Here is a 21808-nt window from a genome sequence, read left to right on the forward strand (position 1 = left end):
CAGATTTTGTTTTTTCTTAGTCCAAAAGATTCAGCATAACTGAACTAAAATACATCGTCAGAACATCAGAACATTTTTTATCTTACTGATGACTATGCAAGTAGGCAAAAATCTTTAACGTTATATCATTGTATAATTTTTCTTCTGAAGCTTTAATTGATGGGAAAAAATTATTTGAAAAGAGAAGTCAGAAACAAAAATAGCATTTATTTTCTTCAACATTCTATATTAGCAATAAAGAACTGCAGTAATTCAGCAGGATTATTATGGAGCCTCCTGGTAATAACCTGCCACAGTGAGAAAACAGTAAATAATAGACTGACCATCAAGCCAGGGGAGCCTTTACTCTCTGCAGTGAAATGTATACTGCAGCAGATGTAGAACAAGAGTCACTTTCTGGAACTTGAATGGATGAAAACATATTTATAATCCTTAATACATAATAATCCCAGTTTTCTATATGCTCTTCTGTAAAGAGAAACATTTCACCTGTACTGTAGGAAACAGCAGAAGCCAGCTTTAGCATATTTGTTCTAGCAGCTCTTGTGGGGACATGAAATTCTGGCAAATAATAAATATTAAATGGTTTTTGAAATTTACAGTCTTTGGAGACTGTCATTTGAGAGCTAGATTACACTATTATTTATTATTCAAGGAGCATAATCAGTGAACACCCTAACTGTGTTTAACATCTAAAATAATAACGCCAGCAGAAAATAATAATTGGTTTAAATAGGACCTATTTTAACTATAACTGTAACCAGGACAGTTTTGTTAATAATTCAATGTTGGTTGAAAACCACTCTCTTATAACTGATTTATACAGAATGAAGTAGGCATATGTTATGCTACAGGTGGATGTGAGGTCGTAAGAAACCACTTTACAGTCTTCCCAGAAGTACAGTGTCAAAAAGGTCACCTGTGGTAAAGGATCTTTCGGATTAGTCTTTCAAATCAATGCAAGAATTAAAGGCAATTTACATATAAATGGGCTAATACTCTGGCTTTGAAATTAGATGAATTTTTAAGAGATTTAAGAAACAGCAGAGAAGGTCAGTTGGGCATTAAGTATACATAATGCAGTTTTAAAAAACTGCTTGTCTTGGAACTAAATGTTTCTGGTTTATTAATATTTTGTATTCAGAGCCTGCTCTGCTCAGAGAGGTATTGCCAGCTGTTTTTTGTGAGCAAATGCAGGAAAATGATCTATGCTAGGGATACCAGATTTCAGGTAAGTATGGTCTAAGACTTAGAAAGTTAAATATTTTTAATATTAACATAGTTTGAAAGCATATTTGTTCTCATAATGCAAAACTACAAAGCTTTAGTCAAAATCAGTGAAGATTATTATATACTGGAAAACAACAAAATTTTAGGGAAACTTTTCATATGACTTTTTATTATCTCCTTCACACAAATCAACGTTCCAGTATGGCTTCATTCCACCCTATTTAGACCCTTATGACAAAAATACACCAGAAGCTGTACTGAATTTTACTGCGTTAGCAGCACAAATGCATGCCACAGATGAAGGCAAGATCTAAGAATTAACCTTTGGTTTTGTGTGTGCACATATGTGTGTATGTGTAAATAATCTTTTGGAGTCAGGATTTTTCTTCCTCGTCTTCAGAAAGAATCCTTAAATCTATTGTATTTAACATGGACATTTTTTCCTTAGGCCTTTATGTTATTGTCTCGTTCCATAAGAGTCATTACTAACTCCTACATGCTGTTACTTTTTCACCACAGTACACTTTGACAATGACCTTTAATTCACAGAACTAGGAAATTACAGTGATATGGGATCCAGTGTTGCATTAAAAAAAAAAAAAAGTAAAATACATTATTACCTCCCTTTTCAATACATCTGTGTAATTAAGTAGTATGTTCAACTTCACGTTGACGGATGCACAGAATTCAAATACAAAGATGTAGTCAAACAATGGACACGGAAATAGAGCACCTTGTTCAAGGCCAAGGTTTGACAGACAGTGCTTGCTCAAACCATCCAAGTAAAATTCAGTGCCTCATAAATAGAAAATAACAGCATGGTTCAATGTTGAAGATGTTCTACCAACAGTACTTCTGCATTCTCAGTATTCATGCCATAGACTTGATGTCCCTGAGGAGGGGGGAGCAGCAGAGACAGAGTGTGATGGACTGACCCCAGCCCCGTTCCCTGCACCCCTGCGCCGCTGGGGAGGAGGAGGGAGAGAAAACCGGGGGTGAAGTTAAGCCCAGGAAGAAGGGAGCGGTGGGGGGGAAGGTGTGTTTAAGGTTTGGGTTTATCTCATGTTAAACTGTTCTGATTTGATTGGTAATAAAATACATTAACTTTTCCCCAAGTGGAGTCTGTTTTGCCAGTGGCGGTAATTGCTGAGTGATCTCCCTGTCCCTATCTCAACCCTGGAGCCTTTTGTTGTATCTTCTCTCCCCTGTCCAGCTGAGGAGGGGAGTGATGGAGCAGCTTGGGGAGCACCTGGTGTCCTGCCAGGGTCGGTCAGCCTACCGCAATTCTACAGTAGCTGATGAAGATAAAACTAGTATGTGTCACAGATACTAACTATATTTTTTTATTAAAAGTTTCAAAACCATTTATAATAAAGTCCATAATCCTTCCATACAGTTTATTCCAAAAATCAAAGAATTCTAAATAAAATAGGATTATCTAATCAACCTTGAGCATAGTTTGCTTAAAAGCCTGTTTTCTATCATACAGTGCAGTGCAAAACTTAATTTTATGTGGCAATTATTAAATTGACCCCTTCCATTACAGGAAGGCAAAAGAAATCAACAGATGCTTGCAATGAGCCCTGCAGCAAGGCACAATCAAAACAAAGAAAATTTTATTGAGTTGATTTCAGAAGATAAACAATGAAGTTGTATAGATACAGATAGAATTCTGAGGCACATAAAAGGAGTAATAAAGGCACAGAAAATACACTACAACTAATAAACTGTGTGTAAGTGGTAACAGTACTATTAAGATGATTACTTAGTTAAGTGTTAAAGTAACCCGTCAGTGTCAGATGACTTACGTCCTACAGAAAGTACATTATCAGAACCTGATCAGCTTTAGCTTATATTACAGAACACAACCTTCTCAAGAGTCCAGACAGCTAAGCTTTGGAAAAAATAAGGAAAAAATAAATATTTTTATTAAAAGATATCCAAGAGTCCAAAGATAAAAGTACTTCCCAGTAATCTGATAGACAATTCTGATATTACAGAAAGTATTAACCATAAGGGAAGAAGGGACACCATACATCTAGTTACTGTGAATGTATTATATCAGGACTCCTTATAACAAGAGCTAACTGGGCCCTCAAATATAAAAGATAGTTAAAAAGTTTTTTTAGCAACAGTTCTAACAAAGAATTTGAAGATTTATTTTGTACTCTTCCTACAGAAAATTCATTCCTACAGAACCAAAAAAAAGCTTAAACCAATTACTGCAAAGTTGAGAGAAAATTCACACAGCTTTACCTTGACAAACTACCATTCTGTGCAGATACATTTAAAGCAGGTAGATGAACTTGTACAGCCATTCATTTGATAAAAAATCTAGATTGCCTTTGCTATGTAACTGACTTTTTCTAGTGCAGATTATGCCCATAAATGGGATCATTTCTTTAGGTGCCAATTATACAGAAAAATCTTTTCAGTAAAAGCTACCAGGAAAAAAAATAATGAAAATTTAACCCTATAGTACAGTGAGTTCAAATGCAACAAATAGTACTTATTTATATCATTTTGAATTGTTTCATTTACAAAAATTTGTAAGTCAGAGGAACATTATCTATTTCATATATATGAGACTCAAAGCCCATGTGGAACAATGCTGACATTTCCAATTACTGATTTATGAGAAGTATGCGAAAATAAAAATATAGATCAGTCATGTACGTACTGGAAGATCTGGAATAATAATAATAATTTAAAAAAACACCTTAGAGGAATGAGGTCTAGCCTTTGGAAAAAGAAATTAAGAGCAGATCTTGCCAATTTATAAAGGAACAAAAGGTATACTTGATGAGGCTACAGGAGCTTGTGTCAAATATAACAAAGGGCATGAACTTAAGCTAAAGAAAGGTCATCTTCAAAGAGAATGTTGGAAGAAATGCTTTACACAGAAAATAATTACGATGGAAAATAAACCACTATGACAACTTTTGCAACAAGTGATATAAACTTTAAAAGGTGACAGGCATTTGAAAGACAGTTACTGTGCAAATAGAAAGAGGGAGAGAGAGATGTCTGGCCTTTCCAAAAATAGGCTTCGCATCCATCAGTCTTTAAATCACCAGCATTACATGCCTATCTCCTGCCTCATAAGTCCACTAAAAGAGAAAATTGACACCAAACTGAACTGAGGGACCTAACAAGAGGATAGTGACAGTTGAAATGAGACTTAGAGATTCCATCTCCAAATGTTATTGCCTGAACTAACTCATTTCAGTGAAGGAATAAATCTTGTCCCATCTATTTCAGAGCCTTCATTTCTCTTCTAATGATTCTTCCTCTTTAACAGGCTTTGATTCAAAAATTTGGGTGCTTTAAACCAAACATATAATCTTAAATTGTTATCCATCACAAGTATAATGAAGTTGTATGTTAAAAAACTTAGAATTTTTATCTTGTGTCATCTGGACATCACCCTGAATCCCACATCTTTAAAAGCCAAAAAAAATATTATTTTTACCAATTATACGAGATATCAAGAACAGTTGAATACTACTTTTTGAGTCCTGACCAACAGCAGAATAGGCAAAGGAAAGTGTTGGCATGCAGACAAGCCTCTGAGGAACTCCAAGCTACGTTTGGAACTGTATCCTTAGGAAGGCTCAAAAGGAGCTTGACATAATTTTTATCAAATGTTCAAGGGCATACGTATAGAGTTTCAAAAGTAAGAAGAACTCTCACTATAAGAAGTCTCACTGAAACAAATACAATCAAGTCAAGGTGGCTCCAGATCCTCAGTTATCTAGTGAAGGGATCAATAAAATAATTTAAATTACAGAATTCCTTTAAAAAGAAAAAGTAACTCCGCTGTATCCTACTATACACAATACAGAAAACAAACTCCACTAACCATGGCCACCTGCTTGCTTAAGAGGGAAACTACCTCTGGAAGTTAACATTTACTACTGTCTGTGCTAACAGATTCTACTATGAGATTGGTCTTGGGTTACCATCATTGAATGATGTAGTTAAGAACAATTTTTACCATAATTTGTGTACTTTAGAAAGTATTAACAAGTTGAATGATTGTTAAAATCTTTAATGATTTGTGGTGACTTTCACCATAAAGATGACAATATATTAGTTTATCAGATGCCAGATCGTGCAACGCATCATTAACAAGAGGGTGTTTTCTGAACATTTCCCAAACAAATACCAGCTGGTTTATTTTCAGCAAGCAGCTGTAGTCACAAGCATCTCTTATCTGATTCACTAAACTGATGTCAAATACATAATGTATTAAAATCTCTAATGTTCATTTATAACTTCTTTGTCTCAGAAGCATTATGCTATGTACACTATGCTGCAAAGATCCAAAATGATACGATCATCATTTTCTGACTTAAAAAAAAAAAAGTATCAGGAGTTTAGTAAATTTTCTAAAGTTTATATAAATAGAAAAAATTATTATATTACACAACTATTCCAGATGTACCCTAGAGATTATCTGATTATAAGAAAAGGAATAGCACATTTCTTATCTGTCAAGAGTACCTTGAGATCAAGACAGCTGAAGAGGATCATTTCAATGGATTAATAACTTTAGGCCACTGCATTTGAACCATCATATCCACACATTCAAAATCCAGACTAAACCAAACACACTGGGCTATCTGGAATTCACTGGGTATTTTAGGCAAAGCAATATTGATGCTCACTGAAAATCTGCTGCTGCTCATCTTAGAGGCCCCTGACCCTTGCACATCTCCAACATAAATGTAGAAATGCCAGTGACCAGCATTGCCTTGTAAATGGTGAAAACATTTGCAAACGGTACTTGCATCGCTTTCCAGCCCCTTTCCATGGGAAAGGGGAGGGGGAAGGGGTAGGGGGAAACCCCAAATCCAAAAACCAACCCATCCTACTCTTAGAATTCAGCTGTGTCTCTGTCTCCTTTGGGGAGCAAGCTGGCTCTAACAGACTCAGTCTCTAGTGTCTGCCACTTTCCCACTGTAATTGTAAAGCTGGGATCAGGGAATACACATGTATTTGTTCCTCTCTATCACTAAAATGAAAATGTCTCCTGCTATTTGGTCAGCTTGGAGTATCCCTTCACTGGACAAGATCTCAGTTCTCTAGAGTAAAAGCATAGCTTACAGGGGGGAAATCAGAAAAAAAAAAGATTTCTGGAAAGGGGAATAACTTCAAATTTAGTTTATTTTTTCTAAGCAACGTGTTTAAAAAAGAAAAAAAATCTTGGTCAGTTAAAGAAACAGAAATTCCTTGAATAAAGCACAAAATTAAAAAGCTGTTTCTCCCTATCATCAAAAAGCTATAGTTACTTCAAGAAGAGCTGATAATGACAATCTACAGCTTTATAAAGGGAAAAGGGATGAATATCAATACGTGTGAGAGCTGCTGGTTATCAGCAAATAATTTAGAACTCTTCTACTAGGCATGTGTCTACCAATGCATCAATTCCTCGAGTTGCTCATTCCACAGCTAAACTACTGCACAAGTAGCAATTGCAAAACAATTTTTTACATAATGTTTAACAATCAATCAAAACATATCCATTGCTTTTCAAATGAACCATTTTTCCTTTCATGTTAAACATTTAATAATAGGTTTATTCTTAAACTGACTGATGATAATTCTTTGTCTTCATAAAAATACAAATGGAAGAGGGAAGTTCAGTATCCCACTCTCCTGCAGCATGTGCAGTTTATGCCACTCAGTGAGTCAAAGGGCAAGTATCTCTAGATATTATCTAGTTCATATTTTCAACCTACAGCAGGATAAACCCAGGTCATTTCTGTTTTACTCACCCAAGATGATCAAAGAACCAAAGAACTGCAAGGTAGCCTGAAGAAGTTTTGTCCTAACCTGTTCATGTTCATAATGGGAAGATTACTGAGTTTTGGATCCATTTGTGTGCTTAACTAGCCTTGCTGTATTTCTTACCTAACCTGAAACTTTGTTTAAATTTCAGTCTGTTCTGTTTTAGATGTTCTGTTTAGGTCAGGGGGTGGAAAACAACAAACACAATAAATTTCCCCTCTTTGTAATGATCATTTATGGAGGTGGGGGTGGAGGGGGGTGGGGTGTTTTGTTTTGTTTTAGGCTTGTTTGGGGGCTTTTTGGTTTTGGAGTTGTTGTTTGGGGGGGGGGGGTTTAGGGGGGGGGGGGGGGGGTTGGTTGGTTGGTTGGGTTTTTATTGCTAAACCACCTCAATCTTTAGGGATTTGGAGCCTGAAAAGTACTCAAGAAATGACAAATCAAGTGAGACTCCTTTTTAACTAGATCAGTTCTATATTAGCCAAGATTTTTATTTACAGAGTAGGAATATAGCATACTTCCCCCCACCCCCAATAGCTGGGTCCATAGATGATTAACTGATGATACCCAGGGCTTTGATACTTCAATACATTGTACTGCCAGCCACATACTCTTACTTCAAGCTTTTTTGGATCATTTCCAACTCCACTGAAATTTACCAAAACAAACCACAATCCTATCAAAGAGGGGCACCATAATAAGATTAATGAAACCCAAATGTAAGAACCTTCTTTGCTTCCCAGATCAGAGGTATCATGGTGGTTCCTTGTAAGAAGTGAAGCCAGTTTAATATTAAGATTTCTCTCTTAGCTTTAAAACCATTGAGATTTTTCCTTCCTGAAAAACTAACAGTTCAGTATTGAAAGGTCTGGATTTCACTAAGTAATTTCTTTAGGGAATTACTATTAAGTTACCAGCTCACTAGCATGACCACTTGGGGTCCTATTATGGCCACATACATTTGAATGTAAAAAATTGAAGGCTTCAGTGTCTGGAGAGACTCTGGTTTGACTAAACTTTAATTTTAGAATTCTCATAGGCACACCAACTGCATAATTCAGCACTAAATAACATTAGCTTGGTGAAGAATTCGAAGATGCAGAAGGCTACAGAAAGGAAGGCAGAAGAGAGCAGGAGTAGATTTGTATTTGAGCGTATCTGACAATACACTTCAGCAGAAAGTCAATCTCTCTTCAGAGGTTAGGGTCCGCAGCTGGGTACTCTCTTTACTAATGCCAAGCCTCTTGGCTTCATAAAATCTCCTGCTGTGACTGGATTAAAACATTTTTGCAAAAGATACAGAGGAATAAGGTCAATCACAGATCACGAAATAAACCTCACCCCAGCTCTGTCTGCTGGGGGTTGGACTCTCCAGCCTTATCTTATTCAAACAAAAAGCCATATATACAGCCTGTGTCCTGAGTATCTAAAGCTGTTTCACATTACTGGATCTACTGTAATCCTTCTGTTTTTAACAAGTCCTGATGCACAAAATTGTGCTCCCAGTTCAAAGACAAGACATGTAGGTTTAGAGACCCACAGAGGTTCCTATTACACAATTCTGGGGTCAGGTTCCCCATCCCCTGCCCCAAGGTGTTTCCAAACACTGTTTAAATAGGTACTGGAATGGATATGTGTTGCATAGATTTTGTTATTCATTTCGTTATTCATTGCTGTCAGGAGCATGTGAAGAAATCACTGATGGGTCTCATGTCTCAGTGAACAGAGCAGTATGTTCATATGAGAAACACACACTTACATTAGGAGGTTGCAGGAAGCTTCTTCTATTGCCCAGTCTTTACCTGAAAAAAGAAAACATAAATTAGAGGTCTTTAATAGAGAGGCTCGCAAAATCATTCAATGGAGATATTAATCCACAAGCGCTTGTTGTGTGGGAAAAGGTGTATTCTCCATGGGAATCTTATTGAACTCCTCAGAACAGAATAGTTCAGTTTGGGGGGCACCTAAATTTCTATTTGACTTCCCCCCGCCCCCCCCCCCCCCCCCCCCCAGTTACAATAGCGTACATTGCTTTACAGTACATACTTCTGCCACAAAACCACCAAAGAAAAAAAAATGCAATAATCAGTAACATTTATAGCATCAATTATCAGCTACCTGTTGAATTTCCAGTTTCCAAAATGTCTACTTAGTAAACAGTATTGTAATTGGAAAGCTTTACAATCAATACCACGTATTTTCAGATACTAAACACAAATTTCGCTATAAAGCAAAACCTTGACAAAACTAATGTTTGTTTGGTGAGAAGCTTCAACATTATGGCTTTTCATTCAGGTTTTCTTTTAAGTATCAGCCCAAAAATGATGAATTCTGAATTTTAATTAGATCTTCTCTTCAGAACAAGCCACAACTCTATCCTTACAGATAGCACAGCTAGAACTAATCAATCTTCTCAAAGGGTTACATGAAACAATATTAACTTCCCGCTGCTATAGAGTAAACCAATGCATTTTCTGGAGACTAGAAAAGCAAGGGTATTTCTCATTTTTGTATACCACTAGGAGCTCCTTGTTAGGACCTATTTTAGCTACACAAGTATTTTAGCTCCAAGAGTAAGAAAAAAATCCATACCATATAGCTCAGTGCAGACGATGATCAGAGTGATTTTGTAGTGTGCAAGGAAGGGACAATATGACCCTATGCATTTCACTCTCAATTACACTACTCCATTACAGGAGAATGGAGATTAAACATTCCCATCGTGCACAAGATGTATGCAGCTGCCTCTTATTATTTGGTGAAGGTCATGAATAAGGCCAAACCTATGACTGCATTCTAGCTAAGTAATTCAGCAGTCCCTTTCTCAAATGTGATTTGATAATGAGTTATTAGGAAATACAAGCCTGGGGTAAGAAATATGCCAATGTTTAGGAGACGAGTACGTGCAACAATCCACACTGTTACTCTAAATTAGTGACATGAAGGTTTCTCTGAGCATAAGTACAAAGCCACCATGAACAGAATTAACTTAATGTGGCATTTTGTCAGTTTACAGAGCGTTTAACAACACTTGAAATTGCTTTACGTAGTAACTCACCGATTCCATTAAATCCATCTATCCAGGTGTGCACTTTGTGGGACAGTCATTTCCTCATCAGTAATTTGTCTATTCTTTTGTTGCCATCAATATGATTTACTGTGATCCAATAAAATTATTTTGGTTTCATAAAAGTAACATAAGCATCTATGAAGAGGAAATATTTTCTTTCAGAAATGTAATTCCAGTGTTTATGGTCAACTTTTGTTGAATCAGAAGATACACTGTTCTGTATTCTTCCAAAGCACCTTTCTCAAATGTAAACAAAAAGTTAGCAACAATGTGCACAGCATTAGGTATTACGAAAGTATAAATTCTAGTTGGTAGGGACACAGTATTTTAGAATACAAGGACTCCTTCCTTTTTTTTTTTTTTTTGACTACTCATGACCACCCTAGAATGTTCAGTCTAGCACTAGTACCTGGATTAGAACTGCCAGATGTCAGAGTTGACACCCAGAGTTTGGGTTACAATGCCCTGAAATGACCACTTGGGACTGCCTTAATATCAGCTACTGGGAGCAATGCCAGAGCAAAATACTCAGCTGACAAGTTTCAGCAGTTTCTGAGCACCACATTTAAACCGGGATCTGTACTAAAGATAAAAAATAAAAAAAAAAACCTTCCCAAGATTGAGAAGGTAATAAAAGTAACTCCAAGGAAAAATAAGAATAAACTAATTCATGGATAATTTCATAACGATTCTGTGAAACCAAGTCTGGAGAGAAGCTGCAATAACCAATCACTCCAGCAGCAATCCTCAAAGAAGGTCAGAACACTGGGACAGGCTCCTTGAGACAGAGAGGTTTCTTCAGGAACACATCTTCAACATCACCACATTAACATTTGGAATTACAACATCAACAGGGCAATTGTTTGCTTGTTTTTGACTCCTGCTTTTACTTTTTTGAAACTTCAACAGTTTACTGTCCTAGTGGCTAAAGATCAAGCAAGAATGGATCCTCCTGTCCCAAATATTCTGTGCATACAAGGCAGTCCATGTGCCCTGCCCTGAAGGGCCTCCATGGCCCAACACTAGGGACAAATACCAAGTCACATATAGCTTTTAATATTCACCACTGCCAAGAACAAGGGAAGGAAGATAAATGCTGATTCTCTTTTTCTGAACTAGAAGGAGATATCTAATAAACCCATTCCAACAGAAAGGGATCATTTTACAGGGTGCCAGGTCTCTGGAGAGATTATCGTGCATGTTCTTTGCTGGATTTTTTTTTTGTTTACTTTTACCATTTCCTTACTTTTTTCCTCTTCCATTCATGGCTAGCAGATTTAATACTGCTCTTTCAAAAGCCATTACAATTATAGAATCCAAGCTGTTAAAAGAAATCTTAATAAAAAAAATCATCCTCACCACATAAAAGGAAACACCAAAATATTTCATCTTCCTTATTAATCCCATTAAAAACCTTCTACTCTTTATCCTGCAAAAAAGCATACCCATATTTTTCCAGCTAAGAAATTTGAAAGTATAAAGGCAACTTTAGAGGCCAATTTAGATATGATGTATAAATACACACACATATATATTGTGGGTATAAACACTAGTTGTCAAGCCAACATTTTAAAGAGACTGACGAACATTAACAAAAAGCCTAGCCATCTACTAATTAAGCTTTATACTTGAACATATTTCAGGTATGTTTTAGAAATATACTAATATTTCAGTTATTTGACCTTCCTTGATCCTCAGCATGTGTCTCAGAATCATTATTTAAGACTAAAGCAGATAGACACATGAAAGATATTTAAAAGTAACCGTCAAAGGTTACATGAAGGATTTCAGCTCATGATATTAAAACTCCATTGGTTCTCAGTTCCATGAATTTTTATTCTGTTGCATGGCTTCAGTGCCCACCATTTTGATTCTTTGGAATAAAGAACATAGGATTTAAAACCCAAAGGTATAAGCTCAGGTTTACAGGGCAAAACCCAGGACAGCCTTTTAAACAAAAAGTAGCAAGAAACTTGATACTTGTGGTGGGTTTTTCATCATGAACTAGAGCAATAAGTTAGTAATTATCATTAATAATCATGTATCTTCAAGGATGAAGAGGGCTTAAAGAAAAAGTATAGGAAAATCAAAGCAGCAAGCACAAGTTTTATATATCTATCAGGAAATTTTTAGATGGTTTTGGCATTTGAAACATTGAAGTGAGAAGACATTCATTTATCTTTGTATATGGTTTTTTTCCCTAAATTTGTCTTCTCACCAAGTTACTAAGACCAGTGGAATAAAGGCTATAACTTCTTTATGAAAGAGTTTGTATATATTATTTATAAGCTGTTACATAAGCACGTCTACATAACAGGACTGATATTCCATCATTTAAAAAAATGCAGTAACAAGAAGGATTTGTTTGTTCAAAGTATTGTAGATTTTTAAAATTAGCATCTATATTTTAATCCTTTGGACACATCCATAACATTAAGATTTATACTCCTACCAGTAATTTATAGTAAGATATATTCTATATCTAGGATATCTGAATTTCAATGTGGACTGATTTTAATTCCTACTGACATCGGTGCATCCTATTTATTAAGTCCCAGTAAGAACAAATACAGCTCCACAACACCAAGAAACATGTACAGAAGTATGAGACAGGAACCTAAAGGCTAAAAACTATCCTGAAAGCCTGTCATGCTACCCGCCACAGATGATTTAAAAAAACAAAAAAAACCCCTGATTTATGAAATATTTCATAATGAATCGGTCTTTTGAAGTTGTCACTATTTTAATGTTACATCTTGCATCAAAAAATTTGAACCAAAACACTGCCATTACCTAAAATATAACCTTCTCCCCACTCCAATCAGACATTCCTAACTGTGAGGTAGGAGCAAACATAACTTGCCAAACCCATCCAGGACATTTATTTAGTCCATCACCTATATGCCCAGCAAATATGTCAGCTACAAGGTTTAAATTTAGCCACAGAGATCTTTCAGTGTTTCATTCCTGAGAAAAGGCTCACAATTGTAGCTTGCTCTGAGAAAACTGAAATCCAAAGACTACTTACAGAAGCAGTTTTACTGTATGCTTTAGTCATTCTGTTAGTTACAGAGTTTGCTTTTTTTTTTTTTATGAAGATATGCAAAACTACATTCTTCTAATGAAGCAGTAAAAACCTGACAACACTTCAAATTGCTTTTACTAAATGGGAGTATTTAATATTTTTCTGTAATTGCTAAACCAAAGACTAATCATACACATCTGTGACAGCTAATGGGTCTGTATTAGTTAAGCTAGTCAGACAGGATTTAACCTTCATTTCTGTTCAGGTGATGTCCACAAATCATTAAAGGAGAGAATTACCTGCAGTGTATCCAAGAATACAGTGCAATTCAGGGGTTAGCGCTGCTTAATAGCTCTACAAAAAATAATAATTTTTTCCTCTTCAGTTTTTTTAAGTTCACTTTGCTTACATACCTACAAAAACCTTAGCAGCAGTTAAGGGATTGGTCATTTAAGACAACTGCCCAGCACGCCAAACACCTTATTTCTATGCTTCCATACTCCCATCTCTTGGACTGATTGTTTCAAGCCTTCCACTTAGAGGACTGGATCAGAGAACTTTTTCCTTGTAGTTTTGTAAGGCAGCTCTCAAAGCAGGTCCTGTTGCAGCTTGATTACTCAGCGCTACAGTAATTCAATTTATGATTATGTGGCTTGTCAAACCTATGCTCTCTAACATGTGAAAAATTAAAATACACTGAGAAATTCAAATATCTGTAAAGTTCTACCATTGTGTGGGAGTGAGATGAGCTTAGACCAAGTTGAAAACACAGAACAGTTGTTTGAAAACTGAAACTTTTATTTTTAAAAAAATCCTTATGCACACAAGCCTTAAAGTAGCAGCTTCTAGTAAAAGTCATTTAAGAGCAGCTTCCACTAGAGCAGACTTTAGGATGGATACTTTAACAGATACTGCCACAGTTTAGTGACATGAAAAAACCAACTATAATACACAATAAAGTAAGAAAATCATAAAGAAATAAAGTAGCAAGTAATTTTTGTAATATCAAAAGTTTCTAGCCAGCTGCTTGAGATTTTTTTTAAACTATCTCATGAAGTTGAATTCCAGCCTACTAGTAAATGGGACTCACTGGGGTAACAGTGTGCTGAGTCTGAGGAAGGAGAAAAATGCCAAGAGGATATATAAACACATTGAATGTAATTTACATTCTGCTGAATTTAGTGTCTGCCAAGTCTAGTATACTGCTTGAAATATTGTGTTTATCAGACATCTGGGTAAAGTTTAGGAAAGTTGGGAGATACAGAAATTTCAAAATCATTTGGAAGAACCTCATAATAATTTGTTGTCATGCTTCATGATAGGCCTTTTTATAACACAATGACTATATGGTCACTATGAAACTATGATAACATTCTGATCCTTGAAAGTAAAAAAAAAAAAAAACCACACACCACAAAACCCCCACTTTTTGCAACTGAGTGTTTAGGGAATTCCAAAAGGATGGGAATATTAAAACACTTAAGTTTTGGAAGACAGTCTGCATCCATAATCTTTAAACCTAAGATTTAGAGAGGTCTGCAGGACAAAAGCAAATAAATATTTTTTCTACCTTTAACATTTTTTCCAGTATTACCTTTTTTTCCCCAGCATTTTTTAAAAATTTTTTATGGGAAGATAAAAATTTCTTGAAAATTGTTGAACACAAATTTGAGAGTTGTTGCAATATTCAACAGTGCATTGTTTAGGGTACTCAGCTTGTGCTGGATAGTCCATAAATACTGAAGAAAGCAAAATTCACAAAAAATGCCCCCACAGATTAGGCCAGTGAACTGGTCTGATCCTTGCCTTGATCATGGCACAGCTATTTTAGATTTTCATCTTCAATTCTTGCATTTCAGAAATTTCTGTAAAGAGAAGCCAACAACACAAAAAAAGGCTACTGAGCTTATAGTATTCATTTGTGAGAACGATGTAAAGCTTGGCCCATGAAAACAATCAGCATTCCTCTTGTTTCCAGTAGGGCAGGACTTCGCTTGCACTTCCCAGACCATTATTTTCCTAATAGGTGGGATATCAAACTGCAGCATTTACAAGATAACCGTACTTGTGGAAGAACATTTTCTCCAAAAAGCAGACATAAAACTAAAGACATGCGTGTATCCCCAGGTCTGCTGCAAGCCCAATAGCCAGGGAACATAGTAAACCAAAGAAAAATAAACATGAAAGGTTTATCACCTTGAGACATAACCATGCCCCGTTCTCTCATCTTCTCACAGTTTTGGGGACATGCCTTTCTTCTCATGTGAAAGGCCTGCAATTCCATTCACCCTCTTAAAAATAATTCCTCTATCTATTCTCTCACCACCTTTATACACCTTTTTTTAGAAAAAGACAAAAAGCCCCACCCTCAAAACCCCCTACACAATGCACCCCTGAGCATACACAGCCACGGCAGGAAAGCATTTCCCACCATAACTTTGTAGGCTGAACTTTGAACCTATAGCTCCTAGGAGTCCTGCTGAGTCTAGCTCAATAAGTAGCTATACCTCCGCTAGTAGAGAGAAATGTGAGTTTTAAAACAAGACTAATGCTCAGAATCCTGGCCAAATAAGGCAAAACCTCAACAAGTCACATTCTCCTGTACTTCGGATGGTTTCCAGTAAGCCCAGAGCCACATATTAAAACCACCTGAAAGTGCTGATGGCTTGAATTCACCAGACGAAAAACTGAGATTACAATGGGCTAAAAGGAACCAGGCTAAACACAACAAAACCTTTATGTTTCAACAAATATTTGCCCAAAGGCTACAACTGAAGTCTCTGGTTAATAACTTGATCACCTCACAGACATACAGCTTATGTCAGCATGTGGTCCCACACCCACTACTCTAATCCCATTCCTGGAACTACCTAATGGTCTTTTACTTTCATGCTTTTTCTTTCCTGAACAAACCTTTCTTTAGCTAAAAGCATGTCTTGGCTACACCAGAGATTTCAGACTGTATTTTGCTACACAATATAAAGTAGCAAACACACTTTTGGCCTGTACAAAAAAAAAAAAAAAAAATTCTAAGGTTGTACAGAAATCCCAAAGCCTCAAATACACTATCAGCCAGTTCCCTCCCAGAGCAGGCTGCTGCTGCCCTGATGGTTTTCAATTCCTGTTGGGAATAATCCATAAAATGTTCAGGAAAAAAAGCATCTAGAAATGTCCATTATGTTTTTCATGCTTATCTGGGGAGGTCTCTTCTTTAGTTAAGAGAATAATTTCAAGCAAAGGTTAATTACGCACTAGCCTTCTAAGAGCCTATAAAGGATTTACAATAGGTTGTTGGCATCATGTTGTAGCACTGATCACCTCCCTGCATGCCTGCAAAAAACTTCAGATTTAGCTCTGCATAAAGCAGCTATCAACTTTTTCCTTATTCTCCCTATAATTAAAAAAAAAAAAACAACAACAAACCAGAAAACCTACTGTTCTGCAGTCTAAATTCATTAACAGACTACACATAGCAATGAATTGCAGATCTCCTAGAATCAGTGGCAAAGCCTCTGTTAACTTGAAATCAGCCCAGATTTGTCCAAAAGGAGTGAAGTAAAAGAATGACATCAAAGGTTCTCAAGGTTACATAGAAAATATGAACAAAGGGGAAAGTTCTTTTACCAGCAGCTCCCTGCAGCTTTCCTTCACAACCCACGTTCATCCACCCAAGGAGCCTGAGGCAGTGACCTGCTGGCAGCCACACACAGAATTCACTTCTGTCCTAGAAGCAACTTCACCCAACTCCACTAGTCAATACTCGTTATTGATAGGTGAATATGCAGCCTAGATACCATATTCTTCTTAAGTTTGTGAATTTTCAGGATTTCAGAACAATATTAATAAAGACTATGAAAGGCCTGATTCATTACTGGAAATAGACTAAAACTTTTCAAGGGATAAATTAGTCTTTTTATAAATAATCATAGCAACAGAAGACTATGAGAAAAAAAGTTATTGAAAAACTGAATACACCACAGGTATCTTTCAGGTACCATATCTACCATGTATATATTTTTTAATGCTGCACATGCCTAATTATGTTACAAACCATAATGGGACTACAGAGGTAGTTAGGTACAAATCACAAATAAAAGCATGGTTCTGAACTGCATCAATACAAGAATTGCTCTAGCAGAGCTCACAGTAGCATGTGTGCAAAGAAGTTCAAAACAGAGTAAACAGATTAATATCTTATGCACATTTAAAATCTGTAACACTAGTTAAGCATTTATGAGCTAAATTACAGGTCCATGTTTTGAGTTTGGATTAACAATAAAGCAAACCTCACGCAACACAAATGTTACAAAAAAGCAGCCAACGTAAAATTCACATTTTGTCTTTTTGCCAGATGATAAAAATGATTCCCCACATGGAAATTAGATTCTTCAAACCTACCATACTGAATCATTTAATTTGTCTAAGTACTCCTAATGCAGTTGCACACTGCAATGAGCATTTGAATTTTAGATTAAGCAAATGAAGGGCAAGGTATCTCTTCATACACAGTTAGAGACTACTTAACAGCAGGGTGCCACATTGCTTATAGAGACAGACAGTAACCTAGCGCAATTTTTCATCTAGCCATCAGAAAAACAGATGTATCTTTTACCAATATTGGTTTTACTTAAATATTTAAATAGCTTCCCTCTTATATGTAACACTGTCTCGTAGCTAATGCATAGAACTAACCTGGTATAGGGTAACTACAATTTCTATTTTGACTCACTGCCATTCAAACTTTCACCCCATTCTAACTTTTAAAGGTCTCTTTAAATAAATTAGTTCTGTTTAGGCAGGGCAGGTCTTCCAACTGTCAAGTTTAAAGTTTGAACACAGAGTATTTAGAGAGAAGTTAAATGATCTTAAAATCTCTTAATAGTCTTAAACTACTTAGTGCATATTTACTAACCCTAAGCAGCTCAGGCACGGCTGAAATAATTCTATGAAATAATTCTACGTATACTTTGTGTTCCATTAAACAAAAAAAAAAATAGAAGAGCAGAAGTCTAGGCAAAAGGTTTCTAAATTATATCATAAAGCCTTTATTAATAGTCTGAGTTATTGCTACCCTTTTTTGCCAACAATTAGAAGTAAAATAGACCCTGAAAGCTACTCATCATAGATCATGCAGGCACTCAACTATGACCTGGAGATATCATCATCATCACAACAACAAGAATTACAATAATAATACAAAAAAGTAGTGCCATCTTCAGTACTTCATCTAATTACGAGTGAATGCAGACATCAGTTTAGTGAGAACTGAATACTCCATTGCTTTCTGGAGAAAGAGAGATCACCTATTAGATTTAAGTGGCCAGAAGATGTTGTCAACAAAAGGAAATAAATTGAAAACATCATCAGACAGATGAAAGGCTGTTATGCAGGGGAGAGAAATTTCTAATATGAGGATTAGAATATACTTAAAATCCATTTGACACCTTCTTTCCCCAACCACATTCTCACTATCAATTGCTCTGTTTCATGTGGTTTTAATGTATACTGGTCATTCTCATGTTACCGTAAGCACGATCTTACTCATTTTAAGCAAAGAACCCAGTCCCGAGTTAATTATCCTACACCCTGGCAGGTCTGCAGGCACTTTGTGGCCCTTACATGGTAACGTGCACTGTGTTCAGTAATACCACCCCAGTCATTAGGTAGCTGGGGGGCACTGACAGTTTTCCATAGGCATCAGAAGCATGCACGTGGTTATTGCAGAGGTTTAACTCCACAGTCCTGCATGGCTCTAAAATCCATGAAAAGGATGAAAAACAGTTGAACAGAGATTAAACATCTGCGCACTATCCAAGTGTGCCTTGTCTCAAGTGCAGCTGGATATCTTGGAAAAGACTCAGTGGATGGGCTAGGCTAACGTGAAATATTTTAGTACCAGGTCTCTCAGAAGTGGTCTGATTGCTTGAATGACTGTTTCTTGTCCTACTACACTATTTAGGAACTGCATGGGATAAGTTAGCAAGTCACCTGCTTTCCCTGACAACTAAACACAGAACAGTTTACTGGTACTACCAATACTAGACGGGAAAAGATTTTTAACAATCTGCAGTGCACCTGGAAACCTAACACAGGGCTTCATGTCTACTGCCAGTAGACTTCAGTTAGAGAAATATATAACTGAAGTTATATTTGCTAGCCCTATAAGACAAGCTGTCACTTTGTCAAATGATTTCTTACTAAACCTCACTGCAAGCATAAAGCATTAACATAATTCATTAGAACAATTAGAATGCATCCGTGTTGTCTTCTAATTGGATTATTCCTTACACTAGTAATTGCATCAGACAAGAAAAGAATAACAACTTCAGATTTCTATAATCATCTGTAGAGTACGTGAGAGAAGAATGATCAATAATGCTAATCTACTGGAACACAAATTCCCAGAAAGAGATATTTTCTCATGAGTTATTTTTTAAATAATCAGCGTTATTTCTCAAAGTCTATGTTACTCCCATGCGTACTTAAAAAAGCATAAACACAAGGGAGCAGACACTGAAATAATCAGAAACATTGAATGATAACTGTACTTGGAGGGCTTCTGGGCAAAAGGCACATTACCATCTTCTCCCACTGGCTACAGACGTGGTAGTGAGAGCTATCATTACATTATCTTTATACAGACAAAGGGAAGAAAGTGGTGCAGATCAGCCCTCCTCCCCCATACTTCCAATAGCAGAGATGTTCCAAAACATCTGATTACTTCTAATATCTAAAAAGAGTATCTTTCAAATTATTTTCTCAGTGGCAATACCATCAACTGTAACAGAAAACTTTTCACCCACACAGGCTTTTTTTAACCATTGCCAAACTTCTCGGAACTTTGTTAGCACTCTGCATTGACTATGTCAATCAAAGTTGTCCTCAGCTTTAAGAATCATTAAATATTTTACAGCTAGGAAAAAAAATAGCATGAAGGAAAGCAGGGGAGGATGCAAAACCAAAGAATGAAATCCAGCAAAAATATGAATACAAACAGAAGTAAAAACTCCAAAAGCAGAGCACAAAAAGATACCATCTGATTTCTCCACATTAATGGAAGTAGCCCTGCAGCTGGAGGACATCTCATAGAGCAAGAAGGCAGAGCAGTGTCAACTTTTATTATACTCCTGGTCCATCCTTTTCCTACCAACGTGAATCCTGTATGCAAATTGTAACATCATTGTTGGTTATTTAATTTAACATTAAGAACTACAAAGCACGTTAAGCACACCATTTTTCAGGATTGTACTCGAGAAACAGGTAACGCATGAACTATTATATCTGCTACATTCCATCCTTCAAGCTGTCCCATTCACTCCAAGAGGGGAATACTCCAAATCTTTAACAGTTTTTCACTGTAAAGGATCCTACTTTTTTTTTTTTTTCCTGTATTTCTGCAAAATCCTTGGGGAGGTCTTACAGTCCACTTTCACATTTCACCCACTTAACTATTAGCTTTGGGTGAGAAGAATCGAGAGGCAAAATGGTTTGTAGCACTTTACCTCAAGGTAGTCTCTGGACATTACTGAAATCCAGAGCCTTTAAAAAGCCATCATCCCAGTAAATACCATAATAGCCAACGAGAAACCACACATGAGAAGAACCCAGGTTCTAATGAGGGCACACTAATTAATAAAATTCTGATCATGTAAAATAAGGAATGGGAAATAACACTGGACCAGGGAAAAGCAAACTCATGGCCAAAAAGCTAATGAAGCAAACCAGAGGAATACCAGATTTAAAACTGGAACTTTGAAGAAGAGGAAAAAGCTTACTGAACTTTGGTAATTTATGTAAGTTTAAAAGTAAAAATAAAGGTAGGGAAGAGACTGGAGAAAGTGAACAGATGAAGGTAATTACTAAGCATTTTAGTGGACTTCAGCTGGGGTTGATTTCATTACACCTCTGTATGGGATTCTAGAATTTATGGTAACGGATAACACAACAGAAAGTTCTGCAACCCCTCCTAAGACTTCTACTTTATCTAAACTGAAGTTAAAGCCTGTAGACCATTTGAACAGTAGACAGTATTTTAATAGTTTTCTTAAATTGTCCATCTTAGGAAAAGGGTTTTTTTTGGAAGATTAAACACTTCCAGTTTATTTCCCCTAAGAAGTGTTTTGTACCTTGATTAATGGGAATTAAATCCACACTGACTGACAATTTATAGACAGACACCTTCCCCAGCAGAATCTAGGGTCAATATACTTCATTCCCATTATCTCTTCTTATCTATCTGTTCTAGGATCTTCTACAGAGTTTTGCAAATCTCAGACCTTTCACCACAGTTGTACTTTTCCAGTTAAGATAATGAAGTTGTCCAAAGGCAAGAGCTCTTAGAGCAACTTGAAGCATATTAGCCTTGTCCAGCCTAAACCAAAAACTTCATGGAAATACATAATTCATACCATACACTTCCATGCTTGTCCTTCCTTTTAGGGTGATCATATCTCAATCTAAATTACATTAGAATTTTTTTTCATATAAACCCAGAAATTCAAAAACCAAATAATTTCCACACCACAACCTTTAAACAAATAACACTCATCTTTTACTCAGAGAAGTATCTGGAGGTCTACTTGAAATAAGAAAACAGCAGCCAGATGAAACAGCCTTCATCGTGCCCTGCTAAAACTGAAGTCTGGGCCAAAACTTTAATCTTCTGTGGCTTCCCAATAGAGTGCAAGGCTTAA

General features: G+C 36.3%; 1 protein-coding gene across 3 annotated transcripts in view; it reads right to left on the reverse strand.

Annotated features, from left to right (window-relative positions):
- FHIT (fragile histidine triad diadenosine triphosphatase) overlaps positions 1–21808 on the reverse strand; it is a 661182-nt gene that overhangs the window by 487555 nt on the left and 151819 nt on the right. For all 3 annotated transcript variants that reach the window (XM_080382945.1, XM_080382944.1, XM_080382946.1), the window contains one exon: positions 8780–8822. The gene's annotated coding sequence lies outside the window, so the exon portion shown is untranslated. The remainder of the gene's footprint in view (positions 1–8779; positions 8823–21808) is intronic.

This window comes from Falco punctatus (assembly GCF_963210335.1).
Source record: "Falco punctatus genome assembly, chromosome: 4".
NCBI lineage: Eukaryota > Metazoa > Chordata > Aves > Falconiformes > Falconidae > Falco > Falco punctatus.